General features: G+C 39.4%; 1 protein-coding gene across 1 annotated transcript in view; it reads right to left on the bottom strand.

Annotated features, from left to right (window-relative positions):
• Positions 1 to 22,932, bottom strand: part of LOC103186984 (serine/threonine-protein kinase 24) — a 55,604-nt gene that overhangs the window by 32,264 nt on the left and 408 nt on the right. The window lies entirely within an intron of this gene.

Raw genomic sequence — 22,932 nt, 5'->3', positions numbered from 1 at the left:
TAGGAAACTTCATTCTTCCCATCCATGTGAGCCTGCCACTCTTGCAATAAAAAACTTCAATAGTTACTTTTATCATCCATCAAAAAAACTGAAGATGCCCTGTTAGCTTTACCTGGTAAAGGCATTTACTGTTTATTGTAGGACTTACTGTATAGTTACTGTATTTTATAAGCAAATGTGGCAGTCAATTGTTACACAATGTCCCACAAACAGCCATAACGTGAATGATCAATGCCACTTGGAGCTTTGTTGGGCAGTTTAGCAGGAGAAACTCCTTTCTGTTTTAGGGCCATGGGATCTTTACTGTCTTGTCCCACTGAACAGAAGACGGGTCCTCAATTTAATGTCTAATCTGGAGGACAGCACCACTGACAATGTAGCATTCCTCCAGCACTGTACTGTGTCTGCCTAATCCAGTTGTAGGATTTGTAGGAAACCCAACCTTCTGAGCCAGGCTAACACCAAAAAGAAACTATATAAAAAACTTATGGAGAACAGAGATTTGGAATTTTTTTATATAAGTCAAGTGGAGGAGCTAGCACCAGCATAGTCTCAATGGGCTGAGTGGCCTTGTTCTGTATAGTAATTTCTAATAATCTACCTGCTGATTACCCTGAAACCCATGTTTAGACCTTTCTATTTTCCATTTCAGCTTTCCAGCACATCTCTAAAGCTTTAATATGGATTGCAAATTGTAGATTCTAGATTGTTGGGTTTAGTAGTAGATGTTTAGGCTTAAGATTTCAGTAATAGTCATCTTGGTTTCAATGGGTTTATCATTGTGTTATTAGGTTTTATGGAACATCTTGTATTGTAGCAGCTAGGGAGAAAAGCCCAAGAAAAATGGGATAATAAGTAGATTAAAAAGTCAGAGTAAGTAAGCCACAGAGCAAAAGCTAATGGATGGTGGATGATGCAATCCAAAGGGCTGCTGATCCACTCTAAAATTCCCTCTTATTCCCCACAATAAATTACCCTGCAGTGCACTAACAATTTAATCTTCTTCAAATACAAATGTGTTAAATTTAGTTATATTCCAGGACGATGTTCACTACGATGCTTAGGATATGGGCTTTCAAAATCACGGCCCACCAATGGCATCACCCTTTGGCCATCATCCCAATGCCAAAGGTCAGCACCAATGACATCACTGATGTTAGATAGAAAGGAAAGCTGGATTTGATAGAAAAGAGAGTCCGGGGAGTTTGAGGAGTTCAGACCCACAAGAGAGAAGATGTTGACGGGCGTATGGCTTCCGTCTTGCCGACATTCAGCTGCAGGACATTTGCGCTCATCTAGGCCTTGATGTCCATCAAACAAGCTGACGGGACGATGGGGCACTGGGAGTCGAGGCTGGAGAAGTAAATTTGGGTGCCATCTGCATACATACGGAAATTGACCCCATGTCTGCAGATGATATCGCTGAGAGGGAGCATGTAGATGAGGAAAAGAAAGGAGTCAAGGATGGAGTCTTGGGGTACCCCGCAAGTGACTGGGCCGGAGCAAGAGGAAAAACTATTGGCCAAGATGAAGTGCTGGAGGTTCATTAACTAGGACTCGGACCATGTGAGTGGGGTCCCACTAAGGTAGATGAGAGAGGAGAGGTGGTGGTGGAGGATGGTTTGGTCAACTGTGATGAACGCAGCAAAGAGGTCCAGGAGGACGAGGAGGCAGAGGGAGCCCTTGCCAGAGAGAGAGGGTGTCATTTGATACTAGAAGGTTGAGGGGTGATCTAATGATGTTTTTAATAATAAAGGGTTTCAATAGGATTCAGAGAAACTATTACCTCCGGTGGAGGAATCCAGAACAAGCAGCCATAATCTTACAATTACAGCTAGGCCAATTAGGAGTGAAATCAGGGGACAGTTTTTCACCCAATGGCCAGTGGAAATCTCTCCTTAAAAGGCTAAGGATGCTGGATCCAAATTCTCAAGACTGAGGTGGATAGATATTTGTTAGGTAGGGTATCAAGGGATATAGGGCAAGGGCGGGTAATTGGAGTTTAGGTACAGATCAGCCATGATCTTACAGAATGGCAGAACAGAGGGGCTGAATGGGCTACTCCTGTTTCTCTGTTTCTATTTCATTTAACCAGAATTACTTCAATCTAGTTTTAAGATGTTGCCTACGTTCCTCCGGGTGTGGCCTCTTCCTCAACCCCCGAGTCCTCTGCTCCATCCTCGGCAGCCGTGCCTTCAGCCACTATGCCCTGAGGCTCTTGAACTCCCTTCCCCACTCCCTTTGCCTCACTCCCTCCCTTCCTATTTCAGGTCTCTGCTGAAGACCTTTCTTTTCGACCACGCCTTTGGTCACCTTCCTCCCCCTCCTTCTGGCTCGGTCCTGGGATCTGTTACTGTGAAGCGCTCTGAGACGCCGTCCGGCGTGGAGGGCGCTATATAAATCCAAGTTGTTGTTGTTATGTTCTGCACACTTCAATTGTTGCAGTTTTCTAAACCGATTTCATTGCTGCACGTTTTCTCATTAATACTGGTGTATCCTCTACCATCCGAGTTACTGATGCAAGAACAATGCAGACATTTTCTATCTTGAAGTTCGAAAATTCTTGTCTTATGAATACTAATAACCTTCAATACTTTCACACTTCATAATTAACCGTCCCATTGCATCTCTTCTACCATTGAGTGGCCGCAAATATTATCTGCTTGTAATCAGCATACCAAAGATCTAATTTTCCTTCCTATGTGCAATTTCTTTTCAAACAGGTTTTTTTAAAAAAACATAAGCTTTTACTTTCCATCAATAATTCTAAGGGTCTTCATTTCCCAATCCTGAACTCTCAATGCTTTTTCTTTGTGAATAAATCAACTTATTTAGGTCACGTCTTGATATTTTAACCTCCTACTCCTAAAATAATAATAGTAATGCTTGCATTTGATATAGCGCCTTATCATGTCTTCGAGACAGCTCAAAGTGCTTCACAGAATACACTGTAAAGTGAATTGACTGTATATTTTGTGGGCGAAACGTGGCAGCCAAATACGAACAGCAGTGTCCCACAAACAGTCATGGATTGAGGGACCTATGTATTAGAATTTTTTTTGAAGGAATTATTACCACCGGAAAAGCGATACGACAATCGACCAGGTTCCTACTTACTGCTAGGTAAACAGGGGTGTGTGGAGTAAAGAAATTTGTCCAACAATTCGCCCTGCCGGGAATGTAACCAGGTCTGTCGGTTGCAAGGCAAGCGTTTTAATCACTGAGCTATAGGACTCCATAATTTAACTGGTGCTCAGTCAGTTTCTAAATAAATGAGGTTGAGATGCTGCAGCTTTACCTACTCTTAGTTCCTCTTAAAATAGATAATTTATTTGTCTATTATTTATTACAAATTTCTACTTTCACAGGGGCCCAATTCAGACCTTTTTCCTGTTCAACGCAAATACTGTAGTGATAATTCTAAGCCAAAGCCCCAATGGGTGGTAGTCCTAGCTGGACAAGCAGCAGGAAATCTTGCCAGACCGCAATATCAATGGCAAGATAGGCAATTTTAGCTGGTTAAGACACCAGCAATAACCCCATCACACACGCTGGGCTCCCCAAAGCCTTGGATCTTGCAAATTTTAATATTGTCTATTAAAATTAACAATATTAAAATTGTAAGAAAATGATAATTTACATTCCCATCATTGTTGCCATGATCATCTCCCTTCTATACGATTACTTTCCTATGTGGACAGTAGGGAATCAAGATAATTAACTCATATTTTAAGACTTAGTACACAGAGGATGACCTTACTCCGTTTGGTTCACTCGTCTTCAGGCCAACGAGTAAGCTCACACATCATTGAGATAACCCTATCAAGATATGATGGATAAAAAAAATTGAAGAAGCAAATTGCTCTTGTACCGTTACAAACAAAACAAGGCTTAAAACAAGACCATTTTCTGCACATTAAAACATTTTGTGGAGGAAAAATTAATGTTTTATCTAAAGATAAAGGTCCAAATGTTCTAAGTGAACCATTCAGCAACACAGTCTGAATTCTTCTCAAAAGTCAGAGGTGCAAACGAAACCATTTTCTCGAACTAAAAGTAACTTGCCAGAGCTGTTTGAAGATGTGATGTTTCAAAAGTGATCTGTGCCTTGAACAGTATCAATCATACAGATGAAGAATAGACCCTTGGAAGTGAACAGAGAAGGCACCTCTGGAATCATAACTTAAACCATGAGTCACTACCATCAGGAAACGAACAGAGAAATTTGTAGGGGAGAGGAGAGGAAGAATTCTCACTCTAATGTACATGGTGCCCTTGGAGCATTGGTGCAGCAGAGGTCTGAATTGTTATATTCACAGAACGTTTCTAAAAGCCTCCGAAGTGCAAAATAGAGCAAAACACCCAATGTGTTTACTAGAAATGTGGCTTTCATGATCCAACTTATTTTACTACTCTACTGTAATAAATAATTGAATTTTATATTACCTCATGTCAAAATGTGATTCACATCAAAGAGTGCTTCACAAGTGATTACTGTCAAGTGTAATGAATGTTTTTGCAACAAATTTGGGCCAGCAAGGTCCCGCGAACAACCATAATCATTCCTACATTTGATATAATGGTCAACAAAAATCAAATTTTACATTGCACAATTTGTACCAGAGGAATCATTTTTTGGGGTGTCTGGCACACATGGAAACCTATCACCATGCTTAAGAGTATCCAAACCGAACAGAGTTCCATGCATCCCACCTGCACACGGAAATTTTAGAGATAGATGGTTGGCATGGAATGCGCATTCTCTCCCTGGAGAAACTTATCCTGCTTACCTAATTCCCGAAAGTATTTGGCGCAGGTTGGCAGGAGCCAAGTCTTGGGGATCCCAGAATGTGCGTTGTCGTCTAATCAGCTAAAAACGCATAGATTGCCAATGATAGCACTGCCTGACTAGCTTTCCCGCTGCTTGTCCAGCTAGGACCATCCTATCCGTTAGGGCTTTGGCTTGCAGGGTCTACAGGAGCTGAGTGGGATGACTCCCTGCCCCCAGTGACAGTTCTGTCCTTCCCGATCCTGCAGATGAGCCAGGCTGACTCTGCTGTCATCAGCAGTGCCCTGGAATACTGCAGACACGCCTGGTTCAGGAACCGGACTACTGAGGCCCCCTCAGAGGCCTGGCTCGATTTCGACATTCTGTTGCCAACATGTCACCTTGGAGCAGTGCAATGTCAATGCACTGCTTTAGTTGGAATTAGAAGCACAATCAATTGAGATGTTTAAAAACGATTAAGGGGTAAGGAGAAAAGGAAACTGGATTAAAAGATCTAATAAATTGACTCCTCAATGGGCTCCTTCAATGCACATCATTTATGCTTATTAAAATTAGGCAACAAAAATACCACATCTTTTTAAACTTTCTGCATCGTGTACTTGTGAATCAGTAAATTAGATAAATGATAGAGGTCAGCATATATGGAAAGATTGGGTTACAGCACTGCAATATCACAGATGACGCAGAGCAGACATATGATTGGGAATATAGATGAGCACACTGATGCTTGATTCAAGCACTTATTTTTAAACCTAAAAGTTGACACCTAGTCTTTCTGACCTCAAAAAAAAATCTGGAAATCTAGTTCTAATCTACATGAACATATTTAAATACGATATATAGAATACACAAATAAAAATAAATTATCCAAACAGGGATCGCCATAGCACATTGTTCCTTTACATTTTAAATCAACAACAACTCGCATTTATATAGCGCCCATCACACAGGGTGTCCCAGAGCACTACACTTTGCTGGCGCATTAATCCTTGAATTTGATAGAGCGCCTTATCACATCTTTGAGACAACAACAACTTGCCCTTATACAGCACCCTCCACCCAGGGTAGCGTCTCAGAAACATCTCAAAGTGCTTCACAGTACATATGGTAAAGTGTATTGATGATATTTTGTGGGCGAAAGGTGGCAGCTAACTGGGCACAGCAATGTCCCACAACCAGTCGTGGTTTGAAGTGACCAATTTATTATTTTATTTTGAAGAAATTACCCCCGGAAAAGCAATCCATCCATCGACTAACAACTAGGTTCCTACTTACTGCTAGGTAAATGGAGGAGTGTGGAGTAAGGAAACTTGCCCAACATTTCGCCCTGCTGGGAATCGAACCCAGGACTCTTGCTTGCAAAGCGAGTGCTTTAGCCACTGAGCTACAGGACTCCACATCCATTCATGAGAGGTGTGTGACCACCCCAATAAATGATGAGTTCTAGATTTGCGTCTCAGTTTGATGAAGACAGTAACAAGGGAGACCTGGTGACATACTGTAACAACACAAACACAGAAGGGCTTCACATCAAAGAGAATAAGTAATTTTTTGTGCCTGCAAACTCCATTCTTCATCACAGTATTACACCATTGTAAACTGAAATTGGCAAACAGCTTGGAATTCAAAAGAAGCAAAGCACTTGTTAGTTTGAGTGGCTCAGATTAAAATAGTACTGCTTTGTGAAAGCATGCAGATGACAATAAGATTCAATGTCAAACCTTTTCCATGGCCAAGCTCGTAAAGGAAAGAGCCTTTCCTTAGTATGGTGATTATTGACCATCTAAAGATTGACATATACAAATAATCATTTATCCAAGGTCGCCTAAAAGCATTATTTCTGAAACAATTGGGAAGATGGCAAATATCTTTGCTTTGAGCTACAATGAGATTCACAGAGATTTTTGAAAATGTGAATGCACTACCCAGGTCTAAAAACCTTTTTCTGGTGCACGCAGGAGGCTCTTTATAAACAAATGTTAGTAGGTAGGAAGGAAAAGATGTGGATTAGTAACTAGTTAGACAGAAGAAAAAACAAGTTATGGGAACTAGTCAAAACAGGGAAGGGAAGGGGTGGGGGGTGGCATCAGGTGGAAACCATTATGGATTAGTTCTGGGAGACTTCCTGTTCCTTTTATATTAATGATCTGGATTCCAAATACAAGGTATTAAATTTGCAGATGACACCATGTTCGGGGGGCATTGTAGAATCAGAACAGCCTCAGCCTTACAAAGAAAGCTCAACAGGGTGGGTATATGCACTTAGGCTGATCACTGACAAATGAAGTTCAACATAGATAAATGCCAAGTACTGCCTACAGGAAGTAAATATACCAAGCGTGTGCTCGCCATGGACAGAACAGAACTTGCCAAAGGGGAAGTTGAAAGAAACCTAGGGGTGTTGGTTGACTTACCATTCACCATGTCGAAACAATGTGAGCTGAAATAAGCACAGCAAAGAGAATGCTGGACAACATTGCAAAATCAGTGAGTGCAGATCCCCAGAGTCATTATTAAGTAGTTTTAGTGCTCTGGTCGGCTGCATCTGCAGCACTTTACACAGTTGTTTACCTCCACACAGTGTGGCTGCCCAAACCCTACAAAACTATGCAGAAGAGTGCAACACAGCTGATCGATCCCCTGTATTAAGGTGAACTCTGAAGACCAACTAGATAAACTTAGGGATCTTCAACCTTGCGTCTTAGAGGACATTACAGAGGTATACAAGATGCTAAATGGGATAGAAATGTAAACCCAGACATGGCAAGACAGTCAGTTTCAGGGATGCAAAATGCAATTTTAGAACAGACACAAGGAAGTCTTTCTTTACACGATGTTTAATCGATGGCTGGAGTGGATTACCAGGAAACATGTTGAGCCCAAGACACTGGATTCATTTACAAAATAGCTTGAGATGCTGGAATGGGCAATAGGTGGTTATTTTGAAACAATGATATCAAATGTGCCAAGGAGCCTTCTTTGTGATCTTGGGAATACGGCAAATGGGGTGGAAAAAAGCAAAAAAGTAAATACAAGATATTGTTTAATATACAATAGTTTTTTATATATATATATACACACACACACCTTGTATAATGAAGCCTTACATCTCTTGTAAAAGAGCAGAGTGAAACACACACAGCCAAGTTTGTAAGCTCTTATCAAAACAGACTTGTCTCATTGTGCTGATGCCCTCACTACAGTTCCAGAATGTCAGCATAGTTGAAACAATTAGCTAAACCCCTGGAAATTCATCCTGCATTTTTGTCTCATCCAGAAAAAATAGATTGGTGCATGATTGACAGTCCCCATCATGATCTCTGACAGATTTATAGTTCACAAGCATCTCTCAGGCAGACCTGGCACTCACTCTTTTGTTCATCTTCTATGGATAATGAACCTATAGTTTAGTTGAATGAGCGAACTTTGCAGCATTTAAGCACATTCCCAAACACAGAAGCACTGTGTTCTAGGTTACTTAGTTTGCAGTTGCAAGCCTTGCCATCTTGATGCATGCCATATTATTAAAATTATGAATTTAATGCTAATTAGAAATTGTTGGTGAGATTATTCATTTAAATGTAGTTACACTACACATTGTTATAGTAGTTTGTTTTTTCTCTAGAGAAGTCCACAACTCAATATGCTGATGTACAAGGTTCATTCTAACCAACGTGTCTCATCATTCAGATTCTATTCAGGTTTGCACACAGCAAGTTGTAAGACTTGCAAAGGAGTGAAAAGTGCATAACCAAGATGTTCAATTGTGTTAGAACAAAATAATTCACATTTCACAATCTATAATGAACATAGCTATTAAAGTAATGAAGTTCTGCTTGAAGTGAAACATAATCATGTCCATTAAGATTTCAGCTGATAATCTGGTCCGACAGTCTACTGGAGTATGGGAAAAATAATTCAGCCAGATATTCCATTGTTCAGATGAAATATTAAACCAATTTCCATCTGTCAAATGTTTGGGTGGACATTAATAATATTCAATAAAGAAAAGCAGGTTTCTCCTGGTGTCTCAGCCAACAATCGTCCAGATCATTTGATCCCTCATTGTGAATGCGACATGAAAGGTGCTACATAAATGTAAATTTGTAGCTGTATTTCATTGCTGTTTGTGAAAATCTGAAAATTCGCTGCAGTCCTTGCCTTCAAAAAGTGTCACAACACTAGAGAAATTACTTGAGACATTTTAACATAAGGAATGATAAACTGCATTTGGAGCAGAACAAGGAGGGGAAAAAAAAGCTTGAAAACTATTTTGGTCACTTTCCCTACTCAACACGCACATTGTTACAAAGTATAAAAGAATGTATTAGTATTCACTGACCAGCTACACTTGCTTTCACACCTGTAAACAATGTAATCCACATCAATATAATGCATATATATGTAAAGATTTGTCAAGTTCTAACTAAACTTGTATTGCTATGGGTATTTTTTTTTCCTACACACTTTGGTCAGCTCAAATCCTACAAATATTCTAAAACCCAATGAATTGTTTTATTACAAACTAACTGCACCCGTTGCAGCTTCGCTTGCAACCAAAGGATCCAATATGGAATGTAGATTGACACATAGACAGACACACAGAGATTTCATCTTTATCTATACTCATTTGGGAGGACTCCAGTGGGAGGACTCATATTGGCACGCAGTTGCAGTCATTTCAACATTGAAGTGCAGCCGACTGTTTAAAAAGCAAAACTGGAACGCTTTTTAGGTCATAACTCATGAACTACAGGAGATACCTGAAAACAAATATGCCCATGTCACTCCTAGTTTCAAGACCTTTCCGATGAGGTATAAATCATGTCTCTACGTCAATCGATCATTGACATCCTTCTTAAAGCACAGGCAGACTTAGAGACTGTTGTTGTATTAGTATAGAAGATACATATATGCTTGAAAGTTTACAATTGTCACATAATTGTGAAGTTACAAATAGAAATCGAAAACTGTTTAAATTTCTAGGTCTCTGCCAGTGTTTAAGCAATTTCTCTCCTTCCTTAAGCAATTTGTTTTCACAGGAAACCAATCAGCAGCAGCAAATGTGTAACTAAATCTTTCTATCTGTTAGGATCAACTAAATAAAATGAGCCAGAGTATATGGGAAAGGCAGGTAATATGGGCACTACTCCTGATAATACATTAATTCCAGGATCGTTAGCCCTTCCTAAACTCACAATGTTACAAGTAGGAGGACCATGAGCTTCCTCCCAACATTCATGAGGATTGAAACGGTGACTCAATCCAAAGCGCACAATTTGTACTATATACCAACAAATTGGGGTATAATTTGTAGCATTTCTTACCAAGATTGCCGCCAACCCAAGGGAATTTCATTCCGAAAGCAGATCACATCAAAGGTGTTCCTGGTTACCGGAAGGAGTCTCATTTACCCTTCTGCAGATTCTGTCATACAGAATCCCATTAAGAAATACTATAGGGTAGTCAAATTTGGCTGTGAAACCCTCTATAGTTAAGTGGGGTATTGAAAACACTCCCTGCCAAGGCTCACACATGAACAATGTTGGCCAGAATACTGGATGTCTTATAGACAACTAGTGCCCATAAGACATTGAACCAAGGTCCTACTCAGATGGACGTTAATGATCATGTGGTCCTATTCAAAAATAGAAGGATGTTTCTCCTGATGTCTATCTAATACCCTTCAAATAAATGTGCCTACATTTCACAGCTGATTTTGAAACATTGCAGTGTTATTACTAGGTGTGCAACATTTGCCCAATAATATCATTCAACACATTGGAAGTTTCTGAACCATTATATAAATGAATCCACCCAGCCCCTCCCCTCACCTCATCCCCCCCCCCCCCCCCCCCCCCCCCCCCCCCGGCATACAAGAAATTGTGATTTATACATTTTGAATGTCAAATGTATTTCTTGAAATGTCACAACGCATCACGTGTTGATATACTTAGCTCTTTCACACATACACAAGATTATACACGACTATCATTATTTTGTTCACGCTTTCATATTTTGAGAATTGCTGCAAAATTACCTAAAAATAACTAGATTTATTTAAAAAATAAAATTTATATTCAACTCAAACAGCTGATCAATGTTGACAGAAAGCATTGCCTTATAATCTTTGTTACTTGGCTTGTTCCCAGCCAAGAGCAATATAGTATGATGCTGTAATGATTTTACTGTTCAGTCAACCTACTGAATTGGATAAGAGTTAATAATCACGTCTACACATCAATAAAATTCTCAAAAATAGGAAAGCCAAATGATGATTTAAGTTGCAAGAAAAGAAATATTGTGTTTAAGTTAGAAAGGACTTCCATATTCTAAGGTTTAAGGTGCAAACTAAGGTGCACAATAAGGAACTAGAATCTGCAAAAATACACTGCAAAATGGAAAGTTTAATCTTAAATTACAATTACTAAACAGCCATAATTCTACAAAACCATTCATCTTCTTTGATCTTGCTCATGTACAGACTAACAAGATTACTAGTGTTAATTACGAAAGGTCTCATCAGTGGTGGAGATAATAATAATCCTTGCATTTGATATAGGACCTTATCACGTTTGAGATGTCTCAAAGCACTTCACAGAATATATCATAAAGTGAATTGACTGTATATTTTGAGGTGAAACACAGCAGCCAATTGAGCACAGCAGTGTCCCACAAACAGTCGTGGATTGAAGTAACAAATTTATTATTTTTTTGAAGGAATTGTTATCCCCAGAAAAGCGATTTGCCAATCGACTAACAACTGGATTTCTACTTACTGGTAGGTAAACAGAAGGTACGGAAACCTGCCCATCATTTCGCCCTGCCAGGAATCAAACCCAGGTCTCTCGCTTGCGAGGCTCGTGCTCGAACCACTGAGCTACAGGACTCGACTAAACCTTTAAATATAACTAAACCAGACAGCACTTTCAAACCATTTCAATAGCCTCTGAACTAACCTTTTTAACCGTAACTCTGTCTGTCCAGCACCTTAGGACATCCTCCCGACGTGAAAGGCGTTATACAAATGTAATTTTGTTGTTATTAACTATTCAAACTACAACATCAGGTTTTAATTTGACCTGTCAATACTTAAAAAAGTGCCTTTAAATTAGAGTTTCATAACACAGCACAACTCCACAAAAGCATGCTTCGGTGAGTTTTATTAAAGCAGTTCATCAAGACAACAAGTTCGAAAGCTTTACTATAGTTCTCAGCTTGGGAACCCACACACACGTGGCTCCCAATCAGTATGTAGCAGTGTAAGTAATTCTGTCCAAAAAGATCTGATCAAAGCCAGAAAATTCCTGCATTCTACAATATCTGCACTCCCACTAATCTACACATATTCTGATACTATACATTAGGTTTAGTTAGGCTTAAGCAAGGCAAAGACAACTTTGCAATGTTGTCAATGGCATTTCAGTAAGGCACAATAGTGGGTGTGTAATTTTTGTACTATAACCACTTGAACTGTGAGAACACTCAGCGGTACAATTACAGATGTTGTCCTTCCAAACATGGAATGTGTCTGGGATGTGGTGAATTAAGAGGATCACACAAAGCATACTGGCACACCAAGAAAGGACACTGGCTTCATACAGACATCAAGCTCAAATTTTCTTCTCTGCTTCATTAGACAATCTGAGTTGGGGTAGCAGTTGGGGCACTACAATTGGCCTCAGTCCAGGTAAGAAAAAGGAAAATAAAATCAGATAGGGTCCTGCTTCTAATCACGATTCAAAGATCCCTGCTGGAATGTGCACGTGTGGGCTTTGTGTGACGAAAGGATCAGGCCTGTGATGCCCCCCCGGCAGCTGAATGACCTGCCAACATACAAATTTAATGATCACTTTGTCCCACAAGCCAAGAACACTGAAATTGCATACATAAACAGATACCCGTCACCGGCTCTCACTTTTATTATACAGCCGGTATAAGAAAAAGTTATTAACATTCATCGTGTTCTGCACTGAGTTGAAGTACATTAAACTTTTTTTTAGACTCAAATCAAAAAGTCTCAGACTTCAGGTTTTGATTTATATTATATTCATTTTAATGGAATCTATTCATTATATACTTTTTAAAGATATGGGAATTATTCTTTTTGTTATCCTTCTTACATCTTTGACATTTTCTCTTTCTAGATAGGTCATTTACAAAGGCTAGAAAGACAATAATCCAAATCCAAAAATATGTAGTCACTGCATTAATTCACTAACTAACCTAATGACATTCAATATTCAGCTGAGCCACTTAAATTGCAAGTAAAATCAAAACATCCAAACCATAGGCCATATGTATACAATAATGCTAGAATGATTAATTATTTCAAGCAGTAGTGTGGTTTGGAGTGGGCAATTTGCATTTCACATTCCAAAAAACATATTCACAAGAAAAGTTCAGAATGAAGGAGATCCTTTGGCCTATTTAGTCTCATCCATTCAGAAAATATAAATTCTAATGCTTCCCATTAGAACACTTTCAGTAAACGTGTCAAGCGTCCTAGGCTCACTCACCCTTCCTTCCAACTTGTTCCAACTGTTGGTTACCCACTGTGCAAAGGAAGACTTCCTCATGTCTGCCCTAAACATGCCCTTCACAACTCTGAATCTGTGCCCTTTTGATCTGCTGCCTTGGAATAGATGGGTACTGAGGAACATTCTTCACAGGCTTTCATCACGTGACCTGATGACTGACAACCGGAGACGAAAAACAGTTACTTTTTAATATCTTTAAAGAACATTATATTTCCTAAAGAGCAATGCAATGAAAAGTCCAAGAACTTTTTAAACTAATTTTTTTAAAAGTTTAAGTTGTTTTAAAAACGGGAGCAATAAAATAATGATCTATATTGTATAATAATACCATAATAATAAACCTTGCATTTGATATAGCACCTTATCATGTCTTTGAGATGTCTCAAAGCATTTCACAAAATATACTGTAAAATGAATTGACTGTATTTTGTGGGCGAACTGCGGCAGCCAATTGAGCACAGCAGCACAGTTGTGGATTGAGTTGTGGAGTCCTGTAGCTCAGTGGTTAGAGCACTCGCTTTGCAAGCGAGACACCTGGGGTCAATTCCAGGCAGAGGGCGAAACCTTGGGCAAGTTTCCTTACTCCACACGCCTAATAATAATCCCTCCAAAACCAAAAACAATAATAAATTGGTCATTTTCAATCCACGACTGTTTGTGGGACATTGCTGTGCGCAATCAGCTGCCGCGTTCACCCACAAATATACAGTCAATTCACTTTACAGTGTGTTCTGTGAAGCGCTTTGGGACGTCCTCCTGACGTGAAAAGCGCTATATCAAATGCAAGGATGATTATTATTATTATTGAGAGACCAAACTATTATTTGTACTTTACTCTTCTTTGATTATAACTTTATTACAAATGATATTGGACAATGGGATTGCATTACTGACGCAACAAATTGTGCTGTGGAGTGCTAACATCAGTCTTCACAACTGCAATTTCCCATATGCTACAGTCTTAGACAGGCCATTAGTGAAAGTGCTAAACAGATGTACTTAGTCATAAGAAAGGATGTAGAAAAGTACTCTATGGCAATACGAGGATACAACACCACTGACAACTCTTGCTAACCTCAGTGGTTAATCGCTTCAGCACTACAGTGTATGTGCTAGTCCACTTGCTCTAGGAATATGGAACCAAGAGAAACAGACTTTCTTAAATTCAAATGTTTAAGGTGGTTCAAAGTCACCGAAGGTATTCTCTCCCTTCCCCTACTCACAGAGTGGCATTTTTGTCCAGATTTTAGACTGTTGTGTCTTAGCAACTGCAATAAATCCACTGAAACATTAATGCTTCACTAATTAAGAGGTTAACAATTTTAATCATTTTAAAGGTCCATCAAAATGGTGATTGCATTTGAAACCAATGCAGGAACCGAGCTGACATTTCAAGATAATGAGTTGCTAAATTAACAACGTGCATTCTAAGAGTTTTTTTTAAAGTTTCCTAAAATAAAGTATAACTTTGTTTTTTGGGTTCTACTAGACCTACCATAGCAATAAATAGCAACACTTGCATTTATATAGTAGACAATAACAACAAAATGACATTTATAGAGCACCTTTCACGTCAGGAGGAATTCCCAAACGCCGAAGAGAAGGGTCTTGAGACCGGCCTTGAAGGAGGCAAGGGAGGAAGCGAGGCGAAGGGACCGTGGGATGGAGTTCCAGAGTGTGGGGGCAGAGAGGATGAAAGCCCGGCCACCGATGGGAGACATGGAGCAGGCCGGAGCCTGATGAACGGAGGGAGTGGGCAGGTTGGTAGGGAGTCAGCAGGTCAGAGAGGTAGGAGGGGGCAAGGCCATGGATGGCCTTAAAGGTGAGGATGAGGATCTTGAACTCGATCCTCTGGGGGATGGGGAGTCCGTGGAGTTGGGCGAGGGTGGGAGTGATGGGGTCACGGAGCCTGATTACAGTATGGTTTTAGTACTGAGCCTACTATATATATCATAGCAGTAGCTATAATGTTCAAAATTCTCAAAGTGTTTCATAGGTAATTACTCTAAAGCAGTGATTGTATTTGGATCTTTAACAGCCACCTGAACTACAGTACCGCCTAAACTGCCATTTTAAAATATTAGTTGAGGTTTTCACTTTAAATGCATACCTGCAAAATTTTACAGGTTGACTAAATATTGTTTTAATGTCTCAATTGAAGGACAGGACCTCCAATAATTGTTGCATGGCTACTGCTGCCTAGTTGAGATCAGCTAAGAGCACAAATCAGTGGTCAATTCTAGCATCTCCGGGTTTTATAAGGTTCAGCTTTACTCTCAGGTTTGCCAACTAAGTAAGTAATGCAATCTCGAATCTAAAGTAACAACAAGCATTGGTTAGAACGTAAGCTATTACTGAAGGTCATGCTTAGAAAATTGCATGTCCATCTGCTTCCTGGGTTTTCCAAATAGTTTCTATCAGATGTAACAGATGACAACAGAAATCGTAGCCCACGCATTTTCTTCTGCATATTTTAACCTCAGCAACAATGATTTTATAATAAAAAACAAAGAGTAAAGCAACAGTAACCTAGGTACGATGTGGAAGTTTTGGGGGAAGGAGGAAAGGAAATCAATGCCACTAAGTCCTAGCTGAACCATCTTCAATTAAAATCAACTTGCCAACTCCCATAAGGAGAGAAGAGAAAATCAGACACAAGGCAATATATTTGTAATCGTTAAAACATTAACACAATTTTAAGCTAAAAAGATATACTTGGCTTAAAAGAAATTTGAAAATAATAGAAATCTGAAATAAAATCAGAAATGTTTGGAAATATAAAACAAAACAAATCAATCAACATCTGAAATATAAAATAGGCTAATGTGCCTGACAAAAGATCATGCTCAGAATATTAATCAAGTTCTCTCATGTGCTGAATGATTTGTTGTGGTTTTCCAGCATTTTTACTTTGTTTTTCCACTCTGGCTCTCTCCTTTTGAGAGGAAGCTGTTTATTTAGTAATAATGTATGACCATCTCAATTGTAACATGAATTGATTGGCGACATGTTGACTTTGGGGAAAAAAAACTTTTTATTGAACAGATGTACTCAAATCCCCATTACAATAGAGGCAGATCCCATTGCTTACTGCAATGTATCTTTAAATAAGTTGAAATAGGCATCTATTTTACTGTTCCAAGAAAAGTAAAATGATCAACATTCCTTTCAACACCCCACCTATAAACAGATGCATCTAAAGTGCACCAGGCACATCAGCATTAAAGTCCTGGAACACAAATGAAATTTTACAGTGAACAATTTGTGTACATAAATTCCCCAAAGTTAATAAATGCAAAAATAATAATTATAATTGTTCCAAACTGCAAATCACGTAGGTTATATGGAGTATCTTGAGCAATACAGTTCATAAAATATTGTTAAATGTAAAAAAATACTCATTGTGAATGGGCAGATATTTACAAATTCAAATTATTCAGTTAATCGTTGAAAAGGGTAGGTTAAAGAATTGAAATAATTTTCTATTTCTGCTCACAGCAGGTATGCATTTAAAGTGAAAACCTAAACTAATATCTCAAAACAGCATTTTAGTTGTTAGTGGTAAAGCAAAACCATTGAATCCATGCATCCCTGCAATAGATCTGCTGAAAGTTTCGATGCACTGTTTTAACAAGAAACAGCAGTAAATTTAAACCAAATGTCTAAATTTCAATGTCAAGCTTAGCCATCATAGCAAGGCAGCTAAACCCTTACAGCTGCAAGTCTTACTTGGCAAGAATTATCATTTGGACAAGGGGATTCAAACAGCAGATAAAAAGTTAACCAGGAAGTCTTCTTCTGAAAATTAAACTCAGGCATAGAGCACCCCATTCTGAAAAAAATCATCACAGTGGGGGTGGGGGGCGTGGGGAGGAAGAAGTCTAAAACAATTGCATTGGGTGGTGGAAGAATAAAACTCCATTGTACCTCCTGTACCATTGGTGGACACACTTTCAGCCACTACGCCCCGAAACTCTGGAACACTCTTCCTCTATCCCTCCGCCTTGCCCCTTCCTTCCCCATTTTCAGGTCATGCCTGAAGAACTTCCTATTCGACTGTGCCTTTAGTCATCTCCCCTCCTCCTGGCTCGGAGTCGTCCTTCGCTACTGTCAAGCGCTCTGGGATGCTACCATGCATGAGGGATGCTATATAAATGCAAGTTGTTGTTGTTGCTTCTCGGTCTCCAAATGTAATACAGATCCCTTCTTCCCTCCTTCACCAGCAATCAAGCTAAAAATCCGCCATGTAGCAACTAAACTCATACACATCCCTAGTTTTCAGTACAGCTTCCTGGTTTGAGTTCTGAGACACACAATACCGATCCAATAACCAGCAATTTGACCTTTTTACACTTCATAATTGTTTCATATTAACAGGCACACCACACAAGATTATACATTTAACATATGCCCACTTTTTTTGTTTTACTGCTATGAATCTGAATCCATCCCAGAAGAAATTCTCACAAGATTGGTTTGGATGAAGAAGGATCTTCAGCCCATCCTGTCTCATCCCTCCAGAATACCCACACTACCATCCCCCCCCCCCCCCCCCCCCCCCCCATTACAGTATCACGATGCTTTTTAAACAAATTCAATTTTCTAGCCCCAACTACCTTTCCTGGTTACCAATTCCAGTCGTTGATTACCCTTTGAGTAAAAAAAACAATGTTTTAAAGAAAAACAAATGAGATTTTGGATCACAATAATAAATTAAACATGTTTGGAAATAGATTTTTCAATTTTTCAGTAATTAGTAATTATTCAGTAATTATTATTATTACCCTAACCCTCTGAAAAAAAACTTGAATGAACTGCCATTTGATTGTATATTTTGTGGGCGAAGACCCATAAAGAGATGGCATCTTAATACTATTTTGAATTGATCAACCTCAAAAGGTTCAACATTACAGAGCTGTGAATGGTGGCACATCAGTCCTACCCAAAGTGAGAGATTTGGGATCACAGTAATAAATTAAACATGATTGGCAATAGATTTTCAAATTTTTTAATAATAATTTGAAAATATGTCTTCAGGAAATTTGGCTGTTAAAGTATCAATCCCATCCCTCCCTAAAAAAAACTGTAATTGACTTGCACTTTTCAATGCAACTAACTCAATGCTCTCAATTCCTATTTGTAAATGAATAATTTACTCTGACAAATTTACAAAGCGTTTCATCTGTTAATTAGTAAATGTTACTATTTTTGGAGACAGTCTACTACAATTCTCAGCACCCAATTAGACTGTATAATTAAAAAAAACTGTTTCTACAGCATGGTTACATAACACCAGACAAAATAGTGCCTTTAAAGATTACTTCTGATACATTTGAGTCATTTACAGTTCAGCAATACTGATGAAAAACAGTAACAGCAAAAGTTTTTAAACAAAAGCCATAAGTAAGTATCATGGGAGAATAATAACCCTTGCATTTGATATAGCATCTTATCACGTCTGTGAGACATCTCAAAGCGCTTCACAGAGTATACTGTAAAGTGAACTGACTGTATATTTTTTGCACTCACTGTTAAAGCTTTAGTTTATAGGGAGGACTGAGCTTCCCATTACAGTTTTATCTTATAAAGCTGAGGAAATATCTACACCTCATTGATAAGCCACACATTTTGCTTGATCACGAAAACTGCCTTGCAGCACTGTGCATTGTCTGACTTTCCAGGTGTGTTCCACGAGAAATAATTCAAACCCCAGGGAGACAAATCCCAACTCCACATCTCCCTCCCCTTCCCAACTCAAAAAGAAAATGACAATGTATTTATTCTATGCATTGCTAAAAGGGTGAAGATTCAAATCCCAAACCTTCTGGACCTTAAGATGGTGCTCAACCAAATGTGCTAAATGAGATAACACTAACAACCAATCTATTCATGCACGATGTACACAGACAAAATTCAATATAGCAGATTTCAAAATGAACAAAGCAAATTCTCTATAAATCAGAGTGGCTTTAAGATACAAAACATACAAAACAACTAGAACACAATATTTTATGGAATTACTAATTTTATGAAAATCATTCAGCAGCTGCTTAATAGATAGATCAACCACAGACATTAAACTTCTGCTTAAACCAGCATGGCAAGGCTGTAAAGCACTGCCAATTTCCTGTAAAATAAAACCCTCTTGTGTTGGTCAAATTTAAATGTACAGTAATATACAGCAATGCGTTATTTTCTATTGGTGGGCTAGTATACACTTACTCTCATGTATTGCTTAAAGTGCATACAATACTAATAGTTACACTTCAGGGTATTTTTTAAAAAAAAATCAGATCTCAAACCGTGTTCAAGATAGCAACTAAATCAACAGTGAAAATATATTTTCAATCTTGAATGCACAGATAAATTCTATCTTTTTATTATCTATGCATTACTTCTTTGAACCACTGGCAATTTGAATATCATTTTAAGTACTTTTCAAAATTCTCAGGTTATGTACTTCCATTAAAGGACCAACACAGACATTGTTACTAAGTAGCAGTATATTTAGATGTCAGGTTTGGGCTTAATAATATGAAGCAGGCCAACTACTGTGTCACTAAGACGATGTACGTACATTCACATTGTGTCATGAGATTTCATTCATAAAAATTTTGCTTGAGAAAACAGAAAGTACAATTCAACACCTGCACCCCTTATGTGCAACTTATGTTCAGGGGTTATCTTGTATAAAATTGTTAACAGATTCCTGGATATTATGCCCTTATGCAAATGTCTGTTAGCATTATTTTGGCATCCACCAGATGTTTGACACGTGTGATGGAAATCTATCATCAGATTGAAGGATATCCAAAACCGAGTTCCACACGTGCATACTACCTACACCAGGAACAGAGACATGGTGACCTAAGAATGGGCGTTGGGGTACTGCTGGAATTTAACCAGCTGAAACCGTGCAGTTTGGTATTACAAAAGCTGCCTTGCAAGCGTTCCATTGCTTGTCCAGCTCGGACCACACTAGCCATTAGGGTCTTCACTTGCAGGGTTAACAGGAGGCAAGTGGAAAGAATCCCAGTCGCCAGTGACTGGTCTGCCATTCCTAGTCCTGTTGATAGCCTGTCATCATTAGAGCCATGGACCTGCCCAAGTCACAAACTAGACTACTGTGACCAAAGAGAATGAACACAATCCATTGTCAAGTCATGCCACCTGGGAGTCAGCTCAGGCCTGATAAGTCCCCACCTACCTCAACCCCCACACCACCACCGAATAATTGAGCATTGACACCCATTAGGTGCAGTTTTGGTCCTCACTCGGTGGATAGCAGTTATCAGAAACTCCTTGTAAGATTGTTAGGAGAAAACTTTAGGAACCACCTCAGGCATCAGTCTGGATCTATTGTGGAGTCCAGTGGTTAGAGCATTCGCCTCGCAAGCAAGAGACTGGGGTTTGATTCCTGGCAGGGAATGTTTCCTTACTCCACACATCTCTGTTTGCCTAGCAATAAGCAGGAACCCGTTTGTTAGTCATTTGCCGGTCTGCTTTTCCAGGCTAATTCCTTCAAAAAAATATTGTCACTCAATCCACAACTGTTTGTGAGTCACTGCTGTGCGCAATTGGCTGCCGTGTTTCGTCCACAAAATACAGTCAATTCACTTTACGGTGTATTCTGTGAAGCGCTTTGAGATATCGCCAAGATGTGATAAGATGCTATATCAAATGCAAGGATTATTATTATTATAAATAGCACTCTCGCTTCTGGATCTGAGGTTGTAGATTCAAGTCACTCATCGGGACTTGAGATCAGAGTTTAGGCTGACATTGCTGTACAGTACGGGAGGGGGTTGGGATTCTGCATTATCAGAAGAAATCTTTCACCGAGATCAGAAGTCAACATTGAAGATTCTATGACAAGATTCAAAAAGTGGTCAGTTTCTCCTGGGCAACTGGATCCTTTAGATGTCTCCAGACTAATTGGTCATTTAACTCACGTTTGGGACTTTGCTGGCCAAATGGCTGTCATATGTACCTACAAAGGACAGTTGCTGCACTTGACAACAATTACCTGCAAAGCACTTTGGGATGCTTCAACATGATGAACTGCTACAAAGATGTAACATCTTTGTTGCCGTACTAAATTAGCTGTTTTTTTAATATATATTTTAGGCAACATCACGGGTTGCAAACAGGCTACTGTGACTAGGATAGAGGTCTCCTAAATAGGACCCTGGTCCCTGTTAGAAGCGAAAAACATAAACCAGTTGTACAGAAGCAGGAAAGCTGCAGGGAATTTGTCCATATTAATCTAGGATCACAACCAAAGAAAACAAGTCTCTAAAACCTCTTACTTCTACCGCCTTTTAGTTTTTACAAACAAAGCTGCTTTTCATCATCAATTGCGTGCAACTGTTTTTGGGAGATTTATACTGACCAAACAATCTCGTGGATACATACGTAAGATCAGTATAGAGCTTTGCCTTATTCAGAATGGAGGCTGCTTGCATTCACAGTTAAACCTGCAGCTTCTCTCAGAGTTGTAAAATACAGAGTTTCATGACAGTGACTTACAAGGATTTATACTAAAATACAGATCAACTATGATTGACTGCAATATGCTTTGATAGACTGCATGCAGGGTGTTTGCATTTACCCAAACAGTTCAGGAAACACTCCTATTCAGATAAATACTTTGCATTACTAATTGCATACTGATTTCAATGTTGCACCATGAAAAAAACATTTCAGCAAGAAAAACAATACATAATCATACACTTACATAAGGCATAGCAAAGGCATAGCTAGTTCAGTTAATCAGCCATTTCAGATGTGATGTTCAAACAGCATTCCACTATACACAGCACATGACCAATGGTGCAATTTCACACCACATTTGCCATGTCAAGCGCAACATCACAGTGCAGGAAATCAAAACCTCAGCAGATGATGACATACATCTAAACAAAAGAGGTAAAAAAGCTTGTGCGTGGTGTATTACTGGGCAGCCGACAGTGCAACACCACTCCAGGCAACACTCCACTTCAAAGTAACTCACTGTATGAAGCACTTCCAAGACATTTCACATCACCGTACCAATTGTAATGACTATTAAAACAGGTGTATAACTAATTTCTTCACTGCCATCTGACATGTTACCATCTCATATGTGGGCACCCGCATGTCACCCTCTGCAAACATTACTTAAGTAACTGATGAGAGAGTGGAGGAAGAGGTAAAAGGGAATGAACTTTCACATCAAATAATCCTTGTATTTGATATAGCGCCTTTCCCAACAAGAGGACCTCTCAAAGCATTTCATAGGATTTACTGCAAAGTGTAGTGACTGTGCATTTTGCAGGCAAACGCCTCGGCCAATCCGTACACACCAATGTCCTACAAACAGCAATAAAGTGAATCACTGGCATTATCGGGGGGACTGTGGCATCTTTATGGTCCACCTGGAATTGACGGATTTGGGGGGATCAGATAACCATGAAACTCACCGGGAAAGTTTCCAGAATAAATGACCAGCGATCCCGACTGCCCCTCTGTGCGGCCCCCGAACCCCACAAACTTCCCTCCAGGCAGGAGGCTCCCTGGGTTAGGGCGGGAGGGGGGGGGGGGGGGATGCTCGGCTGTGAACCC

The sequence above is a fragment of the Callorhinchus milii genome, unplaced genomic scaffold (assembly GCF_018977255.1).
Source record: "Callorhinchus milii isolate IMCB2004 unplaced genomic scaffold, IMCB_Cmil_1.0 Scaffold4, whole genome shotgun sequence".
NCBI lineage: Eukaryota > Metazoa > Chordata > Chondrichthyes > Chimaeriformes > Callorhinchidae > Callorhinchus > Callorhinchus milii.
Note: the sequence above shows the minus strand (reverse complement) of the source record. Positions and strands in the feature narration are given on the sequence as shown.